General features: G+C 42.8%; 1 protein-coding gene across 5 annotated transcripts in view; it reads left to right on the top strand.

Moving 5' to 3' along the window:
* Nucleotides 1-58: 58 nt before the first annotated feature.
* Nucleotides 59-11,868, top strand: part of nek7 (NIMA-related kinase 7) — a 71,660-nt gene continuing 59,850 nt past the window's right edge. Inside the window, exon 1 of one of the 5 annotated variants that reach the window (XM_055507957.1) lies at nt 59-341. The gene's annotated coding sequence lies outside the window, so the exon portion shown is untranslated. The remainder of the gene's footprint in view (nt 342-11,868) is intronic. The other 4 variants (XM_029145562.3, XM_029145563.3, XM_029145564.3 and 1 more) reach the window with 4 other exon arrangements.

Here is an 11,868-nt window from a genome sequence, read left to right as displayed (position 1 = left end):
ACAACTTCCCTCCACTCTTTGACACCCGCCCCTCCCCTGCGCCCCGGGAATGCTGGGTTGTTTACATTACTGGCACACGGGTCAGTGTGGCGGCGCGGGGGCCTAGCGGAGACACGCCGTCTGCGAGCACACGTACGCACCGAGTGGCCTCACGGGACAGCCGCCCCGTCCGAGGGAGAAAAGTTCCGCGCGCTCCGACAGCAGTGCCACGCAGGACGCCGAGGCGACGCATCCGCGGCGCGACCTTGGGGAGAAAAGGGAAAGTCACAACAAAGACAAGCGCCATAAGCGTCGGGCGAAACTCCGAAGGAACAGCTTAGCAACAGGAGTCGCACTTCCTGGTAAGTCCTGGCACGGCGTTAGCCCACGGGGGGGCTTCACAAACTCAAGCGCTGGGCTCGTTAAACTGCCGCAAACTGCCACGCGCGCCGATTTCCACTCGGTTTGGGGGAGTTCGAGAAAAACCCCGCAACAGTCACCAAGTTGCGGCGCGGACGTGGACTTGACACGGCGCCGGGAAAGTTTCTAGGAAGTTCCTCAGCTAGCTTAGCACGCCGTGCTAGCATGCGGCATTGCTAAGTTTCACGAGCTATAAATTACACAGTCAGTGCTGTCAGTTAAAGTTAGCAGCGACACTGCGATACGACGATTACAGTGTGCGAAGGAGCAGCTTTAACGAGCGCGGGCAGCTAAAGCTAAGCTACTTATAAGATACTGATACCGATGCTATGCTACCGTTGAATCCCACACACACTTTACAATAACGAACCACAAGGCCCGACAAAGTCAAACCTGCACGTAATGCAGTGATGCTGCTAAAGAAGCGGCTCGATTCGCGTCGCACGTTTCACTTCTCCGGCTGCTTTATGTTTGTTTGCCTTTGCGGCGCAGGCATGTTTATATGCGTGCTTCCGTAGAGGTAGTGAATATGCGCGCAAAGCTATTCCTTCTAACAACAAACAGCGAGCAGCCCAGCGTGCTTGCTTTACTTTATATTAGTACCGTGTGATGCACTGACAAATGGATAAATAGACAGAGTGGTATGCTGCCATGATGTCAGTGGGCTGTTATGTCATTGAAAACAGAAGAGGAGACCACAAGTTTATTAGTTGCCCCCTGTGGAGATCAGATACTTCAGGTACTAATAGTATATATGCTTTCACTGCTCAGAAGTGAACAAGACTTAAATGGATAAAAGCTGATACTTTAGTCAATCCAATAATCAATTTTCTGTGTTTGTTTTTAACAGCAACTAACTTGTTAGTTATTGGGCCTAAAATAGTTAGTTGACAGTCTAGATGAATGTTTAATGATTATACAAAGCAATGTAGGTAAACTCCGCACAGAACACATTTCTTCTAAAGTGTTGTCTATATTATCAAAGAAATTCTTCTTGGCTGTAAGTCTTTGCCAACATTCTTTCAAATCAGAAGAGTGTACTGTGTCTTGATACCTCCTGATCTGTGTAGAAAAAAAAAAATCTTGGCCCCAGTGTTGCTTCCAGCTGTCTATTTCACGCTGTTAAACATGAAGACTTATGGCATGGAAGACATGTTTCTGTTTTGGAAGAAGACCTGCTAGTTGTAGAGAGGTGATTTATTTGAATGGAGAATAAATCACGGAGGCTTTGAAATACAAAGTTAATCCTTTGCCGGACTGCTTTTCTTTAAGTCAAAATAATAATTGCAAATTGAGGTCTGTCATAATTATGTTTTTAACTGGTCAAATAATGATTTTAATAATAATAGCAGGAACAGCAGCAAGAACAAAGTTGAACAACAACCAAAAGGCACAACAAACGCACGGAGAAAAATAAAACTCTGAGCTTCACCATACAGGTATTAACCTGACTGTTCCAGGGTCACACACATGTTAAAAACAGTTCTCAGGCCATGTTTCTGTCGCTGCCTATCACAGGCGAATATTTCAGGCATCATGCTATCACATTTGGCAACGCTGCAGAGAGATGATTCAGATGAGCGTTAGTGGGAACTGACATACCTTGCTGACCCAATTATTACTCACTTCTCTGTTGCCACATTCAATCCTCGTCAAAGACAACAAGCTTGAGTGTGCCAGCGTCATCAGGTGATGGAGATGAACACCGGCTGGCTCTGTGAAGTTGACTATCAAGGAATGTGTCATGAACCGGATGATCAGCAAATTGCTGCCAAATGTTTGCATCAGTCTCTGTGGTCGGGGATGTTTGCCAGTATATACCACTTTGAATTTTAGCTGATGAGCAGCGGATTACATTTGACAGGCTTTGGCAAAATGTAATGCCTTGTACTTGTCGTATTGTTTGCTTGTAGGAAGAGTTGCTTGAGTCAAAGTCTCGGAAGCAGCGATTATCGATATTATTAAGCTGGATTTGAGCCACAACTGCTGGAGTGGAAAATGGAAAGTTGCCATTCACTTTTCATCACGCTTGAATCAGATTAGTATTAAGAAAAAGCACTGGAGATTTCTTTACATCATGAGCAACGGGGGTTTTTCCAGATATTGCTGAAAAACCTATTTTTTGTAGGTGTGGTTTTAATGGTTTTCTCCTAAGGCGTTTGGGAGAGACCTAAATGCAGTTCATTGGTGTAAAGAAATCGGCTGCACCCACGGCGGTGATTTAGCACAGTGGAATTTACCAAATCGCTCGATCCTGTGAGAGTTTCCTGTTTTAGCCCTGGAGCTGGCCCCTCAACTGGATTAAAGATCAGATGAGACATTTGTCATCTGACCACTGTAACAGTCATCTTGCCTTTGGGTTTTCAGAAAGAACAAAAAAAATGCTAGCTCCTTTTTTCCCTTTTGCAAAGCATATTTGAAGCAGGATGCTTCCTGAGGCCATTTGTGAGCTACATTAAACACTGTCTTTTGCATGAAGTCAAAGACCTTGGACAAGCACAGTACGGAAATTATGCCAGCGAAGGTAGCAGATCACTGCTTGGGACGTAGGCTGCTTTGGCGTTCTGGATTTACAATTATGTGTTATATTACTGGATAATAAAAAGAAAGAAAATTCTATCCAGATGCCTTCCCCAGAAAAATTTAGAATTAAGTTTGGTTAGAGTTTAAAGTGAGGTCTTTGGCAATGAGAGCAGGCTGTCTGAGCTGCTTTTTAAATCCCCTCAAACAGCCAGCCTGTCAATATTTTTCATATCCATCTCTCTTCTATCTTATGAGGGGTCACTGATGTTTCAAGCAATCAAACATCCTTGGAGGATGCCTTGCGGCTACCCATGTCACATTAAAGTTCTCAATTTCACTGTGGCATCCGTGTCTTCTCTCATTGGGCTCCATATACTGCTCTGGGGGGAAATAGACAAAGATGTGCAAACACAAAAATTACTGACCTAGGACCCCTTTTAAAGTTTATAAAATACTTTCCATGGCCCCGAGTCAGTTTATGCCATGACCACACATTATCAGTGCTTTATTTCCCTGCAACGGGGTCTCATCTTCATGGTCCTCACATTGGCTTGGAAATCCTGCCCCATATGGAAGAATAGTACTCGCATGTATGTAATGGATTCTATTAGACTAATGAATTATTAAAGCAAGATCATTAAGTCATTTTTCACTTACTCTAAAGAGCCTTTAAGCAGAAAAAAAGGATTAAACAAAGATGTAGAACTAGAAACATTTTATGTACCCAACGGAAAGGTTAAAACAGGGCCGGTTGAGCTAAATAGAAAATGGTTAGGTGTTTATCTTAAGTTAGAGAAATTGTGAACCGCTGGATCTTTAAAATATATTTATAGCAATGTATTGTTTCTTGTCTCTGTATAATGTTTAGTAATTGATTTAGTATCTTTCTGTTTATTAGTTTGTCCAGAGAACCGTTTTGTTAGGCGCCTTGTGGATAAACCTGCTTATATTCTATATGGATCTGTCTGTACCTGCCGTATATAAACTGTACCTGTATATAAGTGCATGCTGGGGCTTGTTGCCAGCTAAACAAAGCCATGTGAACTGTACTGGAAATGCGGCTCTCGAGCAGAATGTTCTTTTATTTATTGGCGATCGCTCCCTAATTGTCCCCTCTCCATCTCTTTTGATTATCCACATGCAAAAATACAAATCCCCCAGGAGACAAATTCACTTTCACAGAATAATTACAAGATGCTAGATGCCACTGTAAACACCACATCAGTGACAGTGACAGTGTGCATTTGTCATGAGATGAGACAAAAGCAGAATGAATTTGCACTCATGCACAGAATAAGAGAGGAGGCTTTTTTTGTGCGTTGCTTGCTGACTGTGCTATCGGCGTTTGTTCCAACCTCACCACAAATGAGCGTTAATGTTTCACACGGGATTTGCTGTAGAAGAAAGCAAATTTGTATGAGAGCATCTTGTTTTGACAAAATGTCTCTCTTACCCTCCCCCTTTCAGTGTGAAGTACCCGGGACATTTCACTGTCTCTCATGCACTTTTTGCTTCCTGTTTCATTTTCCTTTTCTAGTAAAAGGCAAAGTATGGATTAGAGGCAATTAAAACATTTAAAAATTTATGTTGGGTTTGCAAAGTCAGATTTAGTGTAACACACTGTATGTCTGTCAGAGTTCTGTAAAATAACAACTGCACTAAACTGCAAAAGCAGTATTTTTAATGATAATAGACAGGAGTTGAGAGCAAACTGCTTTTTTAGATTATTTTCACACAAATAATTGCACATAAGTATATCATTTTAGATGTCAGTTAAAGATATTTGGCTGGGTTTTCCTAACTTAAAAAAAATAATGTATGCCTACTTTGTGAATTTACTGTGCATTTTATTTACAAAATGTGTTGTTGCTAAATACCTTAAATGACGGCAGTTTTTGTGAAATTCTTTTTGTGAAAGTATTTTCATGCTGCCTCGTGTGGGTACCAGGGACACTCTCCTTATTCAACGCATTCTTCCCTGGTTCTCCTCGGCCTTTTTGTTTGGCCCGGAGCACTGAGGTTGTGGTCAACGCTTCCCTCACCTCTTGACTTATCAACTCATTTCATTTCCCTCCTCTCCTCCATTCAGTCTTCATCTTCTTGGCTCTCCTTACCTCCTAACCTATGTAGGTCTCAGGATGTCCCCCCCATTCTCGCCTCTATTCTTCCCTCGTGGGAGTCCTCCCTACCTGGGGCCTGCCCTCAGCCTCCTCCTCCCTGCACAGTCTGGCCCTCTGTCAATAGGAGGCAGGCAGCCTGACTCCCTCGGAGCAGCAGGAAGCTGCAGCAGCAGGGGTTAGGCCTTCATGGCGCTGCCGGCTGGTTCTGTCAGAAGTCCTGCCAAGCCAAGGATGAGAGACCTTTGCCAGTGCGGTATTGGGACATTGAATAAAAATATTATACAGATGTCTGTAGGCATCAGGAGTCAGCAGAGGCGTACTGAAGCCTACAGCAGAGGTGTCTTTAAACCGCAACCAGCGTGTGTGATAATGTATTGTCACAAATTCATTTATGATAGATAATACTTTAAGTATGTATAAGGGAGGAAGAGCTCACTAAGGCACTTACTAATGCATTTCAGGAAGTGGCCATGCAGCTGGAGGACGGACACAGAGGCTTTTGAACCCGATTGGCTGCAGAAGATTGATTTGATTTGGTTGTGTTGATATTGAACAGCAGGAGAATCCAGCGCTACTGTACTGTGAATGTCTGGCTGGCTTCCCAACCAGCGCTGGCTTGACAGTTTAACACTGAATATTTAACGTCGTGCCACACGGTGGGATGTACAGTAAACAGCAGTGGGTGAGTAGCATAGCAGCAGAAGCCCGCGTGGCGCCGGGCTCTGGTTGTGAAGCACACCTAAAAACAACGCATAAGCAGAAAGCACATCTTGGAAGTTGTGATTTTAGAAAAAGGCAGATGGCATGGGCTGGTGGTGTCACACTGTAAGAAAAAAAACACCAGGATCCCCTGATGAAAGCGGCTCCTGCTTGCTTTGAACAGCAAGTCTGTCATGGTTGGTGTCTGCTGTGTGGCTCCGGGTCAAACTGTGATACGCAACTCCTGGAATTTGCGCTTTTTAAGTTTTTCATGTTCAAATCGTCTGAGGGGAAAAAACAGAGGGGGGGAAAACAGGAAGTCTCATTAATATTAATATTCTAATATGTGAAGGAGGCAGGGAAGACCTCTCTGGTTTAGCTGCTTTCAACCCCTGTTGTGGAGCGTTTCTCTCTCTCTTTGTCTCTCTTGCTTGCTTTCTTTAGTGTTTCTTTTGTAATTTCAGTAACTGCTGTTTTAATTTAGTTAATATTGTCAACACTGTACTGAAACACGGTACACATACGTGCAGATATCTATTAATATTAAAAGTCTAGTAATGCGTGTAGCATTGGTTAAAGTATTTCAGTTCTGTCACACAAAGCAGCCTTAATTGGGTTGAATCTGTGATGGCACAACGTTTAAAGAAAATATAAGTTAAATCAGAATTTCGATCTAAATATAAAAGGAAGTAATGCACGTGATAATATAAGTCCTATAATAGTTCATGATGCATGTTGGTGAGATTGATCAGAAGACATGATTAGGTTGAGGACTGGTGAGACCTGGTTAAAGACAATTGTGATTGGTTTAAATTATAATTTGTGCTGTGGAACAATGTTTTATTATTAGTCCACCTATTTTTAGGGTCCAGCTTTTAACTGGGGATTCCTCTGTATTTATACTGTCTAACAGTTACTGATGAATTTTTGTATGTGTTTTATGTTAAATTGAAGACACTAATCAGATATAGCCCCTTTATCCTGCATTTAGACCTAATACTGTCTCTATGAGGCTGATTTGTGGAGTTTTACAGATGTTTGGTGAATAGAGGGCCAGTTCAGCCTCTGTGTGAGGGATGGTGGAACAGGTCTGACATCTCTCCTGAACTGAAAAGGGAAATCCCTGCAGGCATCGGGTAGAGAGGAAGGATAAGGGAGGAGGGCGCGAATGGAGAGAGGTGCGACCCCTAAGGGCTTACGTTATTCTCTGATCGTCAGTTCCTTACGCACACACTCATACACATACCGGGAAGCTCTGTCGTGTGGTGGGTGATGCACTCATGCAAAGAAGGATGAGCGCCTGAGGAATAAAAATAAACATTGAACTTCTTGTGTGTGCTTTTGTGTGCCTGCGTTTGCATGTGTTGTGCTCACATGCATAATAGTTTATATGTTGCTATATTAATTTGCTTCTAAATGTACATTTTTGAGGTGTTACACTTGAACTTGCCTGAGGTAAATAGAGCAATTTAGAGTGAGTGGAACGAGTGAGCCTTATTTCTAAATTTCTCATTCTACTGCTGTGAATGGTAAACAGACCAAATATACATCTCTTAAACTAGGATACTGATTTTATAGAAAACAAAGAGAAGCCAGCTTATTTTAGTTGTTCATTCATTTAATATTATTTGCATTATTTCTCATTTAGTTTGAGTCCCAAGTTGTTTTCTCTCAAAGGTGCACCTACCCTTGAAGACAGAGCCGTATGTCTGGAAACGATCAATGCATGCCTTCCTTTACCCTGGTTAATAAACATCACACAGCTTCTGTTTTTCAAATTCCAACAGATTCCAACAAAACAAAACCTGGAGGAGAACGCACCCCGAGCACTTAATTTGGCTTTGCTGTGTAGCTTTGCATATGTGGTCAAAGTGCATCATTTCTGCGTGACGTGATGTGATCCTAAGTCGCGATAAACTGTGCTACTGGAGTCGACTGCGATAGTTGCGTTATTGTCGGTTTCGTAGCGAGGAGTCATCCTTCTTGGCAGCTTGACAACAACATGGGTGTATACACACTCGAATGCAGCGTGACCTCCGATTGAGTAGCAGCCCTCTGGATCTGGTTAAAAGATTGCATGAGCGTGTGTGCGCGACAGCCAGCAGGGCCCACCACAGAAACCGCAGCAGGCTAAAACCAAACCGGAGCCAGACCCCGGTTGGATTTTTGAGGAGACACTTTCCCATGAAGCCACTATTAGTACATGTTCAGTTTTACATCTGTTTTGTGTGTGTGTGTCTGTGTGTGTGTGTGCGTGTGGCATTAGGCTACAGTTGTCTTGAGTTTAGAATCTTGTGTCTTTTCCTGACTGAGATGCTGAAGCTCTGTGGTCCTCTATCCCCTCTCTGACCAGATGAGACGCATTGGAAACGGCAAAGCCCCAACTCAAGCCCTTAGCCTTTATGTTAGCACTCAGCTATGTAACGAGACATGCCTGGGAACGGCTCGTCTCGCATTACTAATGATTTGGACATCTTGCTCTTGTCATTTCCTCTCAGACAAATCTCGATGCTGATTCAGAATAACTGCTCCAAAATATCCAGGGAAAACGTAGAGATTCTGTGATTCAAGGGATAATGAAATACTGACTAGTATCGTGTAGAAGGGAAATAGACTACATCCATATACAGTTTCTTTAATGGTTGTTTCATAATGGTGACACTCAGGGCATATCTTTTAACAACAACAACAGAATTAGTGAACAACTGCTGTTGTTTCCCTGGAAAGAACGTCACAGCTACAACTTACATTTGTAATGAGTAATGCTTGAATGGAATCACAATAAGGGCAGTTTGTTTTCGTAGCTGTGGTCTCCCTGTACACACCCACAAAACCTGTATGTCTTGTGTAAACAGCAGTTGACACATTAGGTGCCATCTGTACACTACGTTCACATTTAGACAAAGTATAGATTTGCTTTTCTACCACAGCAGATTACAGCTCTTGTACAGTATTTGTTGGTCCTGCGTGGACTAAGTCAGGCAGCTTTGTCTTTTCTATATAGAGACTTTTTGCAGGAAGACAAAGAAGGGTAATGCAACTTCTAGGTGCTGCCTGGAAGATGATCTTTGTTGACTCCTCTTAGCATGATCAGGAGGCTTTAGAGGGGCTTTAGAAAGCACAGCTGTTCTGAGGACGGACCAGACTGCCGGTTGAAATACTCTGCAAAACAAACCTTCATTTAGAACCAAAAATTCCCTTATTTAATTTTTTTTGTGAAATTTGCTCATTTGTCCCCCTTTTATTTTCTGTTTATTTTTTTACTATAAGCCCTGCAGCCGTGCAGACAAACAGAGCCTCAGCCCTGTGGTGGAGAATGTCACATCTGATATCCTGGTGCCAGAGGTGATGAAGCTAATTTGGTGGTCAGTCAGTGACATGGCTAACAAACAAAGCCCTTGTTGGTCCTGGAGCACTGGATGCTCTGCTTTGCTGTGCAACACGGTTTCGCATTGTGAAAGACCATGAGTTGTTGCCACAGGGCACTATTGCAACCTAAGGCCTTGGATATTTGTCATGCAGAGGTTTGCACATCCACTTGTGAATATGTGGTTCAGACATTTAAATTAAAACAAAGAAGCGAGCTTCTAAAACATCCAGATGACAGTTCTTATAGTCAAATAACATTGCTGGCTTCCTCTTTTGTTGTGGTGTTTTATGCGAGTCTCCCTCATGTGTTTTAATATAGAATACAGAAATAGGGAAATGCACACAAGCAGGCTTTACAGTAATGAGAGTAGCTCTTTCTTTCCTGTCTGTAATATTATTTTTGGAAGTGCGGAGCAGATGTTAATAGCATGGCGGCACCACTTCGCTTTGTAGTACATGTACAAGTTTTTGGTAGTTTCTGAAAGCATAAAGAGCTTTATAGATGTATGCATGTGAGGCACAGTAGATTATACAGCCAGGTCCATAAATATTGGGACGTCGACATAATTCCAACATATTTGGCTCTATACACCACCACAATGGATTTGAAATGAAACAAACAAGATGCGCTTCAACTGCAAACTGTCAGCTTTGAGGGTATTTACATCCAAATCGGGTGAACGGTGTAGGAATTACAACAGTTTGTGTATGTGCCTCCCACTTGTTAAGGGACCAAAAGTAATGGGACAGAATAAAAATCATAAATCAAACTTTCACTTTTCAATACTTGGTTGTAAATCCTTTGCAGTCAATTACAGCCTAAAGTCTGGAACGCATAGACATCACCAGTCGCTGAAACTTCACTGATGAGGTGGATTCTTAGGATCATGAGCAGTTCCGTTCCTTCTCCATACTCTTCTCTTCCCATCACTCTGGTACAAGTTAATCTTTGTCCCATCTGTCCATAGGATGTTCCAGAACTGTGAAGACTGGTGTAGATGTCGTTTGGCAAACTCTAACCTGGCCTTCCTGTTTTTGAGGCTCACTAATTCTTCGGCCATCCACCACAGTTGTTTTCCGTTGTTTTCCCGGTCGTTTGGCATTGCAGTCAAAGCGCATCTTGCTCATTTCATTTCAAATCTATTGTGGTGTATAGAGCCAAAAATGTTGGAATTGTGTCGACATCCCAATATTTATGGACCTGACTGTAGGTCATTGGTAGAGGCAACCCGAGCCTAAATAAGTAAATGTTTTCCTTCTTAGATTTATTATAAAATAGGTGATTTATACTTTTTGGCAGAAGTTATTTCTAAAGATGAATTAACCTCGAAAACTAATTAAAATATTTAGCTACAATAATCTATAGAACAGCTTTATCAATGGGTTACATAATATATCACAATTTTTAATGTTGACTGCTAATTTCTCTATCAATCTACTTCATGGACCCACACAACACACATGCAGCCTCGGCTTCTCACACTGAATTATAATAAAAGCACATGGTTTAGTCCCTCTTTATTAAAAAATGCCAAAAGTCTTAAAAGGCTGCTTTTTCCTAATGTAGGAATTGTTTCTTGATTTTTGGGTCTTTTCGGTTTTATTGTTTTTTTTAGAGTATTTATAACAGCGTACTTACATTTATATGACACTCTAAACGTTCTCCTCAAGAAATTAATTGCCAGAAAGCGCAAGTGTAGTTTAGTGTTATTTGAGGACGATTATCACAATCTGGTCATCCTGAAAAGTCATGGCATCACTTACAGCTGGATTAGCCAACCTTAATTAAGTGCTGTTGGGCTTCGCTCACGCATTATGCATGCAGTCTGATGGTGATATGGCATTTTGAAGGGCTGTGAATGTACTAAAGGTGTGCAAGCGTAGCTCAAACCCCCAGGGTCCTCTCTCAAACGCCTGGGGGTCTTTTACTCTTCCCTTTCAAACACTAAGCTGGTTTCTGAGGACTCAGATAACTGTTGTAAACGTGGCGCTGGTTTTGCACACTTTGTTTTAGTCTTTCCTCACAGAGTCAGCAATTTGTCAATATACCTTGTTTATTCTCGGTGATTGACAGGAAGAATTGGTTTTACCTAAGGAGAGGCGGGGGTTGAAGAATAAAGAGAGAAGGGTAGTGTGGCTAGCGGTCTTTTTTAACTGGTACCATGGCTGTCTGTCACTCTTCTTTTATCATTGAAATTGGAGTTTATATTTTACAAGCTTGAGTAGAATGTTTTTGTTTCTCAAGTGATTATTAGCATCCTCCTTGGCAGCCGTCTGCGGCTGATGAAATGAGCACATCAAATGGTGCTCGGCGCTAACGAGGCGGTGTGGGCTGGCTGGCTGGCTGGTTCCTGCCTTTTGCGGCGAGGCACCTGCTGAAGTGACAGGCTGCCAACAAAAGGCCCCTCACAAGAGAGTTGTCAGCGCCGCTGTAGAGTGCGCAGGACAATGGAGTGGAGAGGTGGCCCGGGCTTTTAACCACGTGCCAGCTCGTGTCGACAACACACGGGAGCAACGGAGCAGCGCGAATGGGAGGATGCGGGGAGGACAAGAGCAAGGGGGACGGGGCAGGGAGGGATCGAGGGCCTGACACCTGCATGTGCTTGAGCTCTCCTCAACGATGGACGTCTTTTACTATAGTCGCCAAGGATGGATAATGTAAACTGACACAGAAGAGGACGCACAAACGTGCAGGTGTGCACACAGGAGAGTTCAGCGTTGTTAATGAGATCACTGGTTCATGGAGGCTCGTGCTGTG

Source organism: Betta splendens, chromosome 4, assembly GCF_900634795.4.
Source record: "Betta splendens chromosome 4, fBetSpl5.4, whole genome shotgun sequence".
NCBI lineage: Eukaryota > Metazoa > Chordata > Actinopteri > Anabantiformes > Osphronemidae > Betta > Betta splendens.
Note: the sequence above shows the minus strand (reverse complement) of the source record. Positions and strands in the feature narration are given on the sequence as shown.